The 16,042-nt window shown below is 43.7% G+C and overlaps 1 non-coding gene across 1 annotated transcript; it reads left to right on the forward strand.

Annotated features, from left to right (window-relative positions):
* Positions 1-15,816: 15,816 nt before the first annotated feature.
* LOC131292271 (5.8S ribosomal RNA) lies at positions 15,817-15,971 on the forward strand. Its single transcript, XR_009189947.1, has one exon. It is a non-coding gene; the product is annotated as a 5.8S ribosomal RNA (ribosomal RNA).
* The last annotated feature ends 71 nt before the right edge of the window (positions 15,972-16,042 follow it).

Here is a 16,042-nt window from a genome sequence, read left to right on the forward strand (position 1 = left end):
AAGAAGATCAAGATTCATCTCCATGCAGCATCCCATTCATCTCGCAGCATCCTAACATATGAATTTCTATGAATTTATGAAAAATCGACTAAGTCCGAGATGCCTTTAAGTAGGGATGCTGTATTGAGATGGGAGATGTAGGAGATCAAGATTCATCTCCATGCAGCATCTTATTCATCTCGCAGCATCCTAACATATGTTTTCTTAGAATTTATGAAAAATCGACTAAGTCCGAGATGCCTTTAAGTAGGGATGCTGTATTGAGATGAGAGATGTAGGAGATCAAGATTCATCTCCATGCAGCATCCCATTCATCTCGCAGCATCCTAACATATGAATTTCTATGAATTTATGAAAAATCGACTAAGTCCGAGATGGCTTTAAGTAGTGATGCTGTATTGAGATGAGAGATGTAGGAGATCAAGATTCATCTCCATGCAGCATCCCATTCATCTCTCAGCATCCTAACATATGTTTTACTTATAATTTATTAAAAATCGACTAAGTTCGAGATGCCTTTAAGTAGGGATGCTGTATTAAGATAGGAGATGAAGAAGATCAAGATTCATCTCCATGCAGCATCCCATTCATCTCCCAGCATCCTAACATATGAATTTCTTAGAATTTATGAAAAATCGATTCATCAGCATCCCATTCATCTCCCAGCATCCTAACATATGAATTTCTTAGAATTTATGTAAAACCGACTAAGTCCGAGATGCCTCTAAGTAGGGATGCTGTATTAAGATGGGAGATGAAGAAGATCAAGATTCATCTCCATGCAGCATATCATTCATCTCGCAGCATCCTAACATATGAATTTCTATGAATTCATGAAAAATCGACTAAGTCCGAGATGCCTTTAAGTAGGGATGCTGTGTTGAGATGGGAGATGTAGGAGATCAAGATACATCTCCATGCAGCATCCCATTCATCTCGCAGCATCCTAACATATGAATTTCTATGAATTTATGAAAAATCGACTAAGTCCGAGATGCCTTTAAGTAGGGATGCTGTATTAAGATGGGAGATGAAGAAGATCAAGATTCATCTCCATGCAGCATCCCATTCATCTCCCAGCATCCTTACATATGAATTTCTTAGAATTTATGAAAAATCGACTAAGTCCGAGATGCCTTTAAGTAGGGATGCTGTATTAAGATGGGAGATGAAGAAGATCAAGATTCATCTCCATGCAGCATCCCATTCATCTCGCAGCATCCTAACATATGTTTTTCTTAGAATTTATGAAAAATCGACTAAGTCCGAGATGGCTTTAAGTAGGGATGCTGTATTGAGATGAGAGATGTAGGAGATCAAGATTCATCTCCATGCAGCATCCCATTCATCTCGCAGCATCCTAACATATGAATTTCTTAGAATTTATGAAAAATCGACTAAGTCCGAGATGCCTTAAAGTAGGGATGCTGTATCGAGATGGGAGATGTAGGAGATCAAGATTCATCTCCATGCAGCATCCCATTCATCTCGCAGCATCCTAACATATGTTTTTCTTAGATTTTATGAAAAATCAACTAAATCCGAGATGCATTTAAGTAGGGACGCTCTATTAAGATGGGAGATGCATAAGATCAAGATTCATCTCCATGCACCATCCCATGCATCTCGCAGCCTCCTTACATATGTTTTTCTAAGAATTTATGAAAAACCGACTAAGTCCGAGATGCCTTGAAGTAGGAATGCTGTATTAAGATGGAAGATGAAGAAGATCAAGATTCATCTCCATGCAGCATCCCATTCATCTCGCAGCATCCTAACATATGTTTTTCTTAGAATTTATGCAAAATCGACTAAGTCCGAGATGCCTTTAAGTAGGGAAGCTGTATTAAGATGGGAGATGAAGAAGATCAAGATTCATCTCCATGCAGGATCCAATTCATCTCGCAGCATCCTAACATATGTTTTTCTTAGAATTTATGAAAAATCGTCTAAGTCCGAGATGCCTTTAAGTAGGGATGCTGTATTAAGATGGGAGATGAAGAAGATCGAGATTCATCTCCATGCAGCATCCCATTCATCTCGCAGCATCCTAACATGTGTTTTTCTAAGAAATTATGATAAATCGACTAAGTCCGAGATGCCTTTACGTAGGGATGCTGTATTAAGATGGGAGATGAAGATGATCAAGATTCATCTCCATGCAGCATCCAATTCATCTCCCAGCATCCTAACATATGTTTTTCTTAGAATTTATGAAAAATCGACTAAGTCCGAGATGCCTTTAAGTAGGGATGCTGTATTAGGATGGGAGATGAAGAAGATCAAGATTCATCTCCATGCAGCATCCCATTCATCTCCCAGCATCCTAACATATGAATTTCTATGAATTTATGAAAAATCGACTAAGTCCGAGATGCCTTTAAGTAGGGATGCTGTATTGAGATGAGAGATGAAGAAGATCAAGATTCATCTCCATGCAGCATCTCATTCATCTCGCAGCATCCTAACATATGTTTTTCTATGAATTTATGAAAAATCGACTAAGTCCGAGATGCCTTTAAGTAGGGATGCTGTATCGAGATGGGAGATGAAGAAGATCAAGATTCATCTCCATGCAGCATCCCATTCATCTCGCAGCATCCTAACATATGAATTTCTTAGAATTTATGAAAAATCGACTAAGTCCGAGATGCCTTTAAGTAGGGATGCTGTATTAAGATGGGAGATGAAGAAGATCAAGATTCATCTCCATGCAGCATCCCATTCATCTCCCAGCATCCTAACATATGAATTTCTTAGAATGTATGAAAAATCGACTAAGTCCGAGATGCCTTTAAGTAGGGATGCTGTATTAAGATGGGAGATGAAGAAGATCAAGATTCATCTCCATGCAGCATCCCATTCATCTCGCAGCATCCTAACATATGAATTTCTTAGAATTTATGAAAAATCGACTAAGTCCGAGATGCCTTTAAGCATGGATGCTGTATTAAGATGGGAGATGAAGAAGATCAAGATTCATCTCCATGCAGCATCCCATTCATCTCCCAGCATCCTAACATATGTTTTTCTAAGAATTTATGGAAAATCGACTAAGTCCGAGATGCCTTTAAGTAGGGATGCTGTGTTAAGATGGGAGATGAAAAAGATCAAGATTTATCTCCATGCAGCATCCCATTCATCTCCCAGCATCCTAACATATGTTTTTCTAAGAATCTATGAAAAATCGACTAAGTCCGAGATGCCTTTAAGTAGGGATGCTGTATTAAGATGGGAGATGAAGAAGATCAAGATTCATCTCCATGCAGCATCCCATTTATCTCGCAGCATCCTAACATATGTTTTTCTAAGAATTTATGAAAAATCGACTAAGTCCGAGATGCCTTTCAGTAGGGATGCTGTATTATGATGGGAGATGAAGAAGATCAAGATTCATCTCCATGCAGCATCCCATTCATCTCGCAGCATCCTACCATATGTTTTTCTAAGAATCTATGAAAAATCGACTAAGTCCGAGATGCCTTTAAGTAGGGATGCTGTATTAAGATAGGAGATGTAAAAGATCAAGATTTATCTCCATGCAGCATCACATTCATCTCTCAGCATCCTAACATATGTTTTTCTTAGAATTTATGAAAAATCGACTAAGGCCGAGATGCCTTTAAGTAGGGATGCTGTATTATGATGGGAGATGAAGAAGATCAAGATTCATCTCCATGCAGCATCCCATTCATCTCGCAGCATCCTAACATATGTTTTACTTAGAATTTATGAAAAATCGACTAAGTCCGAGGTGCCTTTAAGTAGTTATGCTGTATTAAGACGGGAGATGAAGAAGATCAAGATTCATCTCCATGCAGCATCCCATTCATCTCGCAGCATCCTACCATATGTTTTTCTAAGAATCTATGAAAAATCGACTAAGTCCGAGATGCCTTTAAGTAGGGATGCTGTACTAAGATGGGAGATGAAGAAGATCAAGATTCATCTCCATGCAGCATCCCATTTATCTCGCAGCATCCTAACATATGTTTTTCTAAGAATTTATGAAAAATCGACTAAGTCCGATATGCCTTTCAGTAGGGATGCTGTATTAAGATGGGAGATGTAGAAGATCAAGATTCATCTCTATGCAGCATCCCATTCATCTCGCTGCATCCTAACATATGTTTTTCTTAGAATTTATGAAAAATCGACTAAGTCCGAGATGCCTTAAAGTAGGGATGCTGTATTGAGATGGGAGATGAAGAAGATCAAGATTCATCTCCATGCAGCATCCCATTCATCTCGCAGCATCCTAACAAATGTTTTTCTTAGAATTTATGAAAAATCGACTAAGTCCGAGATGCCTTTAAGTAGGGATGCTGTATTACGATAGGAGATGTAGAAGATCAAGATTCATCTCTATGCAGCATCCCATTCATCTCGCTGCATCCTAACATATGTTTTTCTAAGAATTTATGAAAAATCGACTAAGTCCGAGATGCATTTCAGTAGGGATGCTGTATTAAGATGGGAGATGTAGAAGATCAAGATTCATCTCTATGCAGCATCCCATTCATCTCGCTGCATCCTAACATATGTTTTTCTAAGAATTTATGAAAAATCGACTAAGGCCGAGATGCCTTTAAAGAGGGATGCTGTATTGAGATGGGAGATGAAGAAGATCAAGAATCATCTCCATGCAGCATCCCATACATCTCGCAGCATCCTAACATATGAATTTCTTAGAATTTATGAAAAATCGACTAAGTCCGAGATGCCTTTAAGTAGGGATGCTGTATTAAGATGGGAGATGAAGAAGATCAAGATTCATCTCCATGCAGCATCCCATTCATCTCGCAGCATCCTAACATATGTTTTACTTAGAATTTATGAAAAATCGACTAAGTCCGAGATGCCTTTAAGTAGGGATGCTGTATTAAGATGGGAGATGAAGAAGATCAAGATTCATCTCCATGCAGCATCCCATTCATCTCGCAGCATCCTAACATATGAATTTCTTAGAATTTATGAAAAATCGACTAAGTCCGAGATGGCTTTAAGTAGGGATGCTGTATTGAGATGAGAGATGAAGGAGATCAAGATTCATCTCCATGCAGCATCCCATTCATCTCTAAGCATCCTAACATATGTTTTTATTAGAATTTATGATAAATCGACTAAGTCCGAGATGCCTTTAAGAAGGGATGCTGTATTAAGATGGAAGATGTAGAAGATCAAGATTCATCTCCATGCAGCATCCCATTCATCTCGCAGCATCCTAACATATGTTTTTCTTAGAATTTATGAAAAATCGACTAAGTCCGAGATGCCATCAAGTAGGGATGCTGTATTAAGATGGGAGATGAAGAAGATCAAGATTCATCTCCATGCAGCATCCCATTCATCTCGCAGCATCCTAACATATGAATTTCTAAGAATTTATGAAAAATCGACTAAGTCCGAGATGCCTTTAAGTAGGGATGCTGTATTAAGATGGGAGATGAAGAAGATCAAGATTCATCTCCATGCAGCATCCCATTTATCTCCCAGCATCCTAACATATGAATTTCTTAGAATTTATGAAAAATCGATTAAGTCCGAGATGCATTTAAGTAGGGATGCTGTATTAAGATGGGAGATGAAGAAGATCAAGATTCATCTCCATGCAGCATCCCATTCATCTCGCAGCATCCTAACATATGTTTTTCTTAGAATTTATGAAAAATCGACTAAGTCCGAGATGCCTATAAGTAGGGATGCTGGTTTAGGATGGGAGATAAATAAGATCAAGATTCATCTCCAGGCAGCATCTCATTCATCGCGCAGCATCCTAACATATGTTTTTCTTAGAATTTATGAAAAATCGACTAAGTCCGAGATGCATTTAAGTAGGGATGCTGTATTAAGATGGGAGATGAAGAAGATCAAGATTCATCTCCATGCAGCATCCCATTCATCTCGCAGCATCCTAACATATGTTTTTCGAAAGAATTTATGAAAATTCGACTAAGTCCGAGATGCCTTTAAGTAGGGATGCTGGTTTAGGATGGGAGATAAATAAGATCAAGATTCATCTCCAGGCAGCATCTCATTCATCGCGCAGCATCCTAACATATGTTTTTCTTAGAATTTATGAAAAATCGACTAAGTCCGAGATGCCTTTAAGTAGGGATGCTGTATTAAGATGGGAGATGAAGAAGATAAAGATTCATCTGCATGCAGCATCCCATTCATCTCGCAGCATCCTAACATATGTTTTTCTTAGAATTTATGAAAAATCGACTAAGTCAGAGATGCCTTTAAGTAGGGATGCTGTATTGAGATGGGAGATGTAGGAGATCAAGATTCATCTCCATGCAGCATCCCATTCATCTCGCAGCATCCTAACATATGAATTTCTATGAATTTATGAAAAATCGACTAAGTCCGAGATGCCTTTTAGTAGGGATGCTGTATTAAGATGGGAGATGAAGAAGATCAAGATTCATCTCCATGCAGCATCCCATTCATCTCGCAGCATCCTAACATATGATTTTCTTAGAATTTATTAAAAATCGACTAAGTCCGAGATGCCTTTAAGAAGGGATGCTGTTTTAAGATGAAAGATGAAGAAGATCAAGATTCATCTCCATGCAGCATCCCATTCATCTCGCAGCATCCTAACATATGTTTTTCTTAGAATATATGAAAAATCGACTAAGTCCGAGATGCCTTTAAGTAGGGATGCTGTATTGAGATGGGAGATGAAGAAGATCAAGATTCATCTTCATGCAGCATCCCATTCATCTCGCAGCATCCTAACATATGAATTTCTTAGAATTTATGAAAAATCGACTAAGTCCGAGATGCCTTTAGGTAGGGATGCTGTATTAAGATGGGAGATGTAGAAGATCAAGATTCATCTCCATGCAGCATCCCATTCATCTCGCAGCATCCTTACATATGTTTTTCTTAGAATTTATGAAAAATCGACTAAGTCCCAGATGCCTTTAAGTAGGGATGCTGTATTGAGATGGGAGATGTAGGAGATCAAGATTCATCTCCATACAGCATCCAATTCATCTCCCAGCATCCTAACATATGATTTTCTTAGAATTTATGAAAAATCGACTTAGTCCGAGATGCCTTTAAGTAGGGATGCTGTATTGAGATGAGAGATGTAGGAGATCAAGATTCATCTCCATGCAGCATCCCATTCATCTCGCAGCATCCTTACATATGAATTTCTATGAATTTATGAAAAATCGACTAAGTCCGAGATGGCCTCCTTATTTCGGGTTTTGGCCTCCTCAAGAAGACAGACCTAGGCGAACTGCCTAGGGTGAAAGTGCGAAGACCAATCGAATAGTAAGACAAGTTTTGACCGATCGCCCTAGGCAAGCTTGTATGAAGAAAGGGACCCTATGGGTCATATGGAAATACATGAAAAATCGGCTAAGTCCCAAAATTGGGATGTCAGAACTACACTATAAAGTTACCACATTAGCAAGGCAGACTTGTATGAAGAACGGGACCCTGGTGAAAGTAGCAAATATCCCAAACCGAACATGAATATTATACACACAAGAGTACGAACATAAAGGAACACGGACCAAGCGTACCGAGAGAATCGGTACTATAGAACCCTCGTGGTTCTACACAAAGACTTTATGTTAGGGGTTCAAGCCCCATAGTACTCAAACGGTGACAGTAGCAAATATCCCAAAACGAACGTGAATCTTATTCACAAGAGTACGAACATAAAGGAACACGGACCAAGCGTACCGAGAGAATCGGTACTATAGAGCCCTCGTGGTTCTACACAAAGACTTTATGTTCGGGGTTCACACCCCAAATCGAACGTGGAATTTACTTTCTGATGGTCATGCGGTCGTCCAAAGGGGTCTAGTATCCTGGGATGACAAGCATCACGGGCACAGCTCGTATCAAAACAGTCGAAGAGGCCCGCGAAAGCTTGCTTTCCATGGCTATGCGATGCACAAATTGAGTTTACTCACCGTAGTATAAAACGAACGAACCGAACCTATCCGAGTAGGGATAATGGGCGCAGTAACATACTTCTGTGACCCAGCGAGAGTTGAACGAGGTGACATGAACTGTCAGTGGCTTATATCAGATGGGATACATACATGAGATTGCTTTCAAATCTACACTCGAAAACCTAACCAAGTAAAAGCGAACGTGGGGAGGATTCGAAACTGGTAACGAAATCTTAAGCTGGAAAGAGTCATCACTATGGATACATATTATGCGAAACCAATCAAGTGCTCAGTACTGATCCAAAACCTAAGAGCACTAGTGAACACCTTATTCTCACCCTAGTTCACATCCAAGTGATCGACCACGTGTGTGAAGCAAAGACCAATCGAATTCCTCAATGAACCGAACACTATGAACAAATGGCCAAAAACGTTATAACTATCCAAACATCCTACTATCTAGCGAAAGTCATCACGATGGAACCATACCATGATCTTTAACCTATAGCGCTCACCATATTCCTACCCAGAGTGCAAGTGAACAGATTGCCCACCCGTACCCAGTTCACAACCACGTGATCGACTAACATACCGAGGTTACCACAAGTCAAAGTTATACGTTTACAAGCGCAAGACCAATCGAAAACCCCGAAAGCAATCTCGACCCAAAATGTATTATCCGTGAGTGTAGTCGAGTCTCGTACTCGTCATCTGTAATCGTCGGATAGAATATCCAGTACACGGTTGTCTTTCCAAATGAAATCTACATACAGAACTCGCTCTTGGCAAATGGGTGGCAATGGCGCAATCAGGAGCGAGTTCCCGTCCGGGTGCCAAGTGATTGGCAAATGTCTGGGGGAAAGCAACCATATGTTGATTTGTCTGTTAGTGTACTGGGTGTTTGAGGTATGTAGTATCCACGCTTGGTTGGGTGTGTCAGAGGACCATGGATGCGTTCACAACCCCAATTGGGGTACATCGGGAATGATTTTGTGGAACCGATGTGCCCGGCACACACTAAGTTTTGTTGCAAGTTAATAGTGTGCCATGTCCGGGGGGGTTGTGATTAAACTCTGGTGAATTGCGTACTGTGGTGATTGGGGTATGAAAGCCCCGCAGTTGCAATGATCGGACGCGCCTAGCGTGTCCTTTAGTTGATGGTAGGGAAATGAAGGCCCTTGTCAGCTCACCTAAGTATTCATGGAAGTTTGGCATAAGGTCGCTGTGGTAGGGGTATGAAGGCCCCGTCAGCGCATGCACAATCGGGCGCACGAGCGCTTAGCGGAGTCGAATGCCGCTCAAGTGCCTGTCCGGTGCATCGGGTGTGTGTGTGATACGAGGGCAATGAGGTTCGCACGGGGGCTCGCCTCCCGTGTGCTACCGGACTTGACAACATATAGAACGTGGTGTTTGCTCCTCCGGGTGCAATGGGACAATGAACATTCGAACGCAAAGTCGGAATTCTGGTTGATCCTACCAGTAATATACGCTCGTCTCAAAGGTTAAGCCATGCATGTCTAAGTACAAACAGATTTAATGTGAAACCGCATAAGGCTCAGTATAACAGCTATAATTTACGAGATCATCAACCTAGTTACTTGGATAACTGTGGAAAATCTAGAGCTAATACATGCAACATGCCAGGACCCTCGCGGGAACTGGTGCACTTATTAGTCAAACCAATCGCGGGTTCTCCGTGTCATTGAGTTGAAGTCTGGATAATGATGCTGATCGTATGGTCTCGCACCGACGACAGATCTCGCAAATATCTGCCCTATCAACTATGGATGGTAGTATAGAGGACTACCATGGTTGCAACGGGTAACGGGGAATCAGGGTTCGATTCCGGAGAGGGAGCCTGAGAAATGGCTACCACATCCAAGGAAGGCAGCAGGCGCGTAAATTACCCAATCCCGGGACGGGGAGGTAGTGACGAGAAATAACAATATGAAACTCTTTAATGATGTTTCATAATTGGAATGAGTAGAGCATAAATCCTTCTACGAGGATCAAGTGGAGGGCAAGTCTGGTGCCAGCAGCCGCGGTAATTCCAGCTCCACTAGCGTATATTAAAATTGTTGCGGTTAAAACGTTCGAAGTTGATACTTGTCCAACACAGTCCGGCTCCGCCGACCCGGTCAACCCGTGGTCGGTGGGCCAAGTCGGAATCTGGTTGCGACTCAATGGTGTGGTAGGGCACCAAGTCTGTGTCATGGTGTGCCCTTCAACGGGTGCAAGTGTAACATAGAGCTCGACCGCTCACGTTTACCTTGAACAAATTAGAGTGCTTAAAGCAGGGTGCCCAAACGCCCTAGAATAATCTTGCATGGAATAATGGAATACGACCTTGGTCTAATCTTTCATTGGTTTGTACTCAGACCGGAGGTAATGATTAACAGAAGTAGTTGGGGACACTAGTATTACGGCGCGAGAGGTGAAATTCGTAGACCGTCGTAAGACTAACTAAAGCGAAGGCATTTGTCAAGGATGCTTTCTTTAATCAAGAACGAAAGTTAGAGGATCGAAGGCGATTAGATACCGCCCTAGTTCTAACCGTAAACGATGCCAACTAGCAATTGGGAGACGCTACAACCAGGTGCTCTCAGTAGCTTCCGGGAAACCAAAGTCAGGTTCCGGGGGAAGTATGGTTGCAAAGTTGAAACTTAAAGGAATTGACGGAAGGGCACCACAATGAAATGGAGCTTGCGGTTCAATTTGACTCAACACGGGAAAACTTACCAGGTCCGAACTTATGGAGGTGAGACAGATTAATAGCTCTTTCTCAAATTTAAGGGTAGTGGTGCATGGCCGTTCTTAGTTCGTGGATTGATTTGTCTGGTTAATTCCGATAACGAACGTGACTCACATATGCTAACTAGAACGCAGTCAGCGTTAATGCGTCGATGCCGATTGGAACGGGTTAGGACCTTTCGGTGGAGTATGACCTGACACCTTCGCTGTTCGTGTGCGCAAGTGCACTTACGGTACGCTGCTTAGCAGGACAATTTGTGTTTAGCAAAATGAGATCGAGCGATAACAGGTCCGTGATGCCCTTAGATGTTCTGGGCTACACGCGTGCTACAATGTGGGTAGCAGCGTGTCTCCTATTCCGAGAGGAACGGGAAATCACTCAAATACTCACTTAGTAGGGATTATGGATTGCAATGGTCCATATGAACTCGGAACTTCTAGTAAGTGCTGGTCATCAGCCAGCGTTGAATACGTCCCTGCCCTTTGTACACACCGCCCGTCGCTACTACCGATGGATTATTTAGTGAGGTCTTTGGAGATGATCGTTCGCTGGATCCTCGTGAACCGCGTCTGCTTTATCGAAGTTGACCGAACTTGATGATTTAGAGGAAGTAAAAGTCGTAACAAGGTTTCCGTAGGTGAACCTGCGGAAGGATCATTAGTGGCCAAGTGATCCTTCCAGAAGTCCGAACCTGCGGGTTGAGACTTCGGCACAAGTTGCCATATGATAATTGACGAAACACTATAGAAGTCCGAACCTGCGGGTTGAGACTCAGGCACAAGTTGCCATATGAAAGTTGACGAAACACTAACAAGTCCGAACCTGCGGGTTGAGACTTAGGCACAAGTTGCCTTATACATGACTTCGAACAAATACACAAGTCCGAACCTGCGGGTTGAGACTTAGGCACAAGTTGCCATATGAAAGTTGACGAAACACTAACAAGTCCGAACCTGCGGGTTGAGACTTAGGCACACGTTGCCTTATACATGACTTCGAACAAATACACAAGTCCGAACCTGCGGGTTGAGACTTAGGCACAAGTTGCCTTATACATACATTGGCCAAATAAACAGAAGTCCGAACCTGCGGGTTGAGACTTAGGCACAAGTTGCCATATTATATTCGATCAAACACTAAGTAGTCCGAACCTGCGGGTTGAGACTCAAGACCGTAACAAGATGTCACTATACAAGTCCGAACCTAAGGGTTGAGACTTAATGCGATCTAGATACCAAGTTGACATCCAATACCTGTTGAGCAAAACCAAAGATTCCCTGTTCTCGAATGATTACACTATATAACAGGGAATCATGAAGAAATCAAGCAAGCGTGAAACAAAGTCATCACTTGGGCATGCTCGATAGCCAACCACATGACCTTAACCTAAGAGAGCATGCAAACCACATGATACCTATAAACGATTAACCCGCCCTAGTTCAATCGTTCACCAAGTGATGACTTCAGTATGGCTAAGAGAAAAACTTTTAAATGGGAAAAACTCTAAGTCCGAACCTCCGGGTTGAGACTTCCGCGTCGGAGGTGGGCGCACCTCCTATCCGAAAGATGATGAATCAGGGGTGTTCGGTCAGCAATGGTCGGATGCCCCGTCGTAGTCCAACTATGACAATCAAAGTCAAGACCTCCGGGTTGAGACTTTCCGCGAGTACAAGCATAAAGGAACACGGACCAAGCCGTACCGAGAGAATCGGTACTAGAGCCCTCGTGGTTCTACATTGAGAGAGCCCTCGTGGTTCTCATTAGGGGCTTTATGCAAGTCGTACTCAATACTGTGGTGTGAAGTATAAAGTATAGTCCTCGCCTGGTCCACGCTGCTTCGGCGGTCCTGGGTAAGATAGTTAATTCTAGCTTGCCCTATAGTGGAATGAGGACACTTAATGCTTCGTCTTTTAGCGGCGGCTAGACTCCTCCTCACGGGGAACGAGTTGACGCACACAGCGGCGGCTTACGCACTATGGCAATCATGGATGCCTGAAGATTCCGTGAAGTTCTCCCCTGGTCCACGCTGCCTCGGCAGTCCTGGGTAAAATGGAATATTTCCAGCTTGCCCTATAGTGGAAGAGGACTATCCAACAATACAAAGTCAAGACCTCCGGGTTGAGACTTTCCGCGTCGGTGGTGTCGCGCACCGCCTATCCGAAAGATGGTGTAACAGGGGTGTTCGATCAGCAATGGTCGGATGCCCCGTCATAGTCCAACTATGACAACCAAAGTCAAGACCTCCGGGTTGAGACTTTCCGCGTCCGGAGGTACGCGTACCGCCTACCCGAAAGATGGTGTGCTTCTGGGGTATTCGATGAGTCGGATACCCCGTCGTAGTCCAACTATGACAATCAAAGTCAAGACCTCCGGGTTGAGACTTCCGCGTCCGGAGGTACGCGTACCGCCTACCCGAAAGATGGTGTGCTTCTGGGGTATTCGATGAGTCGGATACCCCGTCGTAGTCCAACTATGACAATCAAAGTCAAGACCTCCGGGTTGAGACTTCCGCGTCCGGAGGTACGCGTACCGCCTACCCGAAAGATGGTGAATCAGGGGTGTTCGATCAGCAATGGTCGGATGCCCCGTCGTAGTCCAACTATGACAATCAAAGTCAAGACCTCCGGGTTGAGACTTTCTAAGAGTACAAGCATAAAGGAACACGGACCAAGCCGTACCGAGAGAATCGGTACTAGAGCCCTTGTGGTTCTACATTGAGAGAGCCCTCGTGGTTCTCATTAGGGGCTTTATGCAAGTCGTACTCAATACTGTGGTGTGAAGTATAAAGTATAGAGTCCTCCACTGGTCCACGCTGCTCCGGCGGTCCTGGGTAAGATAGTTCATTCTAGCTTGCCCTATGTGGAAGAGGACTCAATACCCTACCTGTTGAGCTTGAAACAAAGTCATCACTTGGGCATGCTCATATTGCCATACAATATTCCATTATCTACTAATGAGCATGCAGCTATATGATTATAACCTGTAAACGATTACCCCGCCGTAGTTCAGCGCTTCAACCAAGTGATGACTTCAGTATGGCTAGTGTGTGAAGTATAAAGTATAGTCCTCCCCTGGTCCACACTGCTTCGGCGGTCCTGGGTAAGATAGTTAGTTCTAGCTTGCCCTATGTGGAAGAGGACACCATACTTAATACTGTGGTGTAATGAACAAAGTATAGTCCTCCACTGGTCCACGCTGCTTCGGCGGTCCTGGGTAAGATAGTTAGTTCTAGCTTGCCCTATGTGGAAGAGGGCATACAAGACAAAGTATAGTTCTCCCCTGGTCCACGCTGCTTCGGCGGTCCTGGGTAAGATAGTTAATTCTAGCTTGCCCTATGTGGAAGAGAGCATACATGAACCAAGAACGAAGGTTATGATCGAGGAATGATTCGACAACTAACCGATGGTATGAAATGTGAAGAATTCAAGCAAGCACACAATCAAGTCATCACTTGGGCATGCTCGATAGCCAACCTCATGACATTAACCTAGTAGAGCATGCGAAAACCAATATATATGTAAACGATGCCCCTCCCTAGTTCAGCGCTTCAACCAAGTGATGACTTCAGAATGGCTAAATCAAATCGGTTCAAAACATACCATCGGTACCCTATTGAAACACACAAGTCGATATCAAACCTCATGATTGTGTAGTCCTCCCCTGGTCCACACTGCTTCGGCGGTCCTGGGTAAGATAGTTAGTTCTAGCTTGCCCTATGTGGAAGAGGACACCATACTTAATACTGTGGTGTAATGAACAAAGTATAGTCCTCCACTGGTCCACGCTGCTTCGGCGGTCCTGGGTAAGATAGTTAGTTCTAGCTTGCCCTATGTGGAAGAGGGCATACAAGACAAAGTATAGTTCTCCCCTGGTCCACGCTGCTTCGGCGGTCCTGGGTAAGATAGTTAATTCTAGCTTGCCCTATGTGGAAGAGAGCATACATGAACCAAGAACGAAGGTTATGATCGAGGAATGATTCGACAACTAACCGATGGTATGAAATGTGAAGAATTCAAGCAAGCACACAATCAAGTCATCACTTGGGCATGCTCGATAGCCAACCCTATGACATTAACCTAGTAGAGCATGCGAAAACCAATATATATGTAAACGATGCCCCTCCCTAGTTCAGCGCTTCAACCAAGTGATGACTTCAGAATGGCTAAATCAAATCGGTTCAAAACATACCATCGGTACCCTATTGAAACACACAAGTCGATATCAAACCTCATGATTGTGTAGTCCTCCACTGGTCCACGCCGCTTCGGCCGTCCTGGGTAAAATGGAACATTCCAGCTTGCCCTATGTGGAAGAGGGCACATTACTCAATACTGTGGTGTGAAGTATAAAGTTCAGTTCTCCCCTGGTCCACGCTGCTTCGGCGGTCCTGGGTAAGATAGTTCATTCTAGCTTGCCCTATGTGGAAGAGGACACTTCATACTTCGTCTCTAAGCGGCGGCTTGACTCCTCCCTACGGGGAACGGGTTTACGCGCACAGCGGCGGCTTACGCACTATGGCAGTCATGGATGCCTTACGTTTCTATGAAAAGTGTGTTCCTCCCCTGGTCCACGCTGCTTCGGCAGTCCTGGGTAAGATAGTTAGTTCTAGCTTGCCCTATGTGGAAGAGGACACGTAGACTTACTGTGGTGTGAAGTATAAAGTTCAGTTCTCCCCTGGTCCACGCCGCTTCGGCCGTCCTGGGTAAAATGGATTCATCCAGCTTGCCCTATGTGGAATGAGGACACTTTATGCTTCGTCTCTAAGCGGCGGCTTGCTCCTCCCTACGGGGAACGGGTATACGCGCACAGCGGCGGCTTACGTTATGGCAGTCATGGATGCCTTACGTTTCCATGAAAAGTGTGTTCCTCCCCTGGTCCACGCTGCTTCGGCAGTCCTGGGTAAGATAGTTAGTTCTAGCTTGCCCTATGTGGAAGAGGACACGTAGACTTACTGTGGTGTGAAGTATAAGGTTCAGTTCTCCCCTGGTCCACGCCGCTTCGGCCGTCCTGGGTAAAATGGATTAATCCAGCTTGCCCTATGTGGAATGAGGACACTTTATGCTTCGTCTCTAAGCGGCGGCTTGCTCCTCCCTACGGGGAACGGGTATACGCGCACAGCGGCGGCTTACGCAAGTTAGTCACCCTCGGCAGTGGATCACTCGGCTCATGGATCGATGAAGACCGCAGCTAACTGCGCGTCATAATGTGAACTGCAGGACACATGAACATTGATAAGTTGAACGCATATTGCACGTCGTGGGAACCTACCATGATGTACAGATGACTGAGCGCTTATATTTGAGAAATGTATCGCATACATTTAACTACGCCGTGACACCCGTCACGAGACGTGCACCATGATGTT

This window comes from Anopheles ziemanni (assembly GCF_943734765.1).
Source record: "Anopheles ziemanni chromosome X unlocalized genomic scaffold, idAnoZiCoDA_A2_x.2 X_unloc_43, whole genome shotgun sequence".
NCBI classification, from domain to species: Eukaryota; Metazoa; Arthropoda; class Insecta; order Diptera; family Culicidae; genus Anopheles; species Anopheles ziemanni.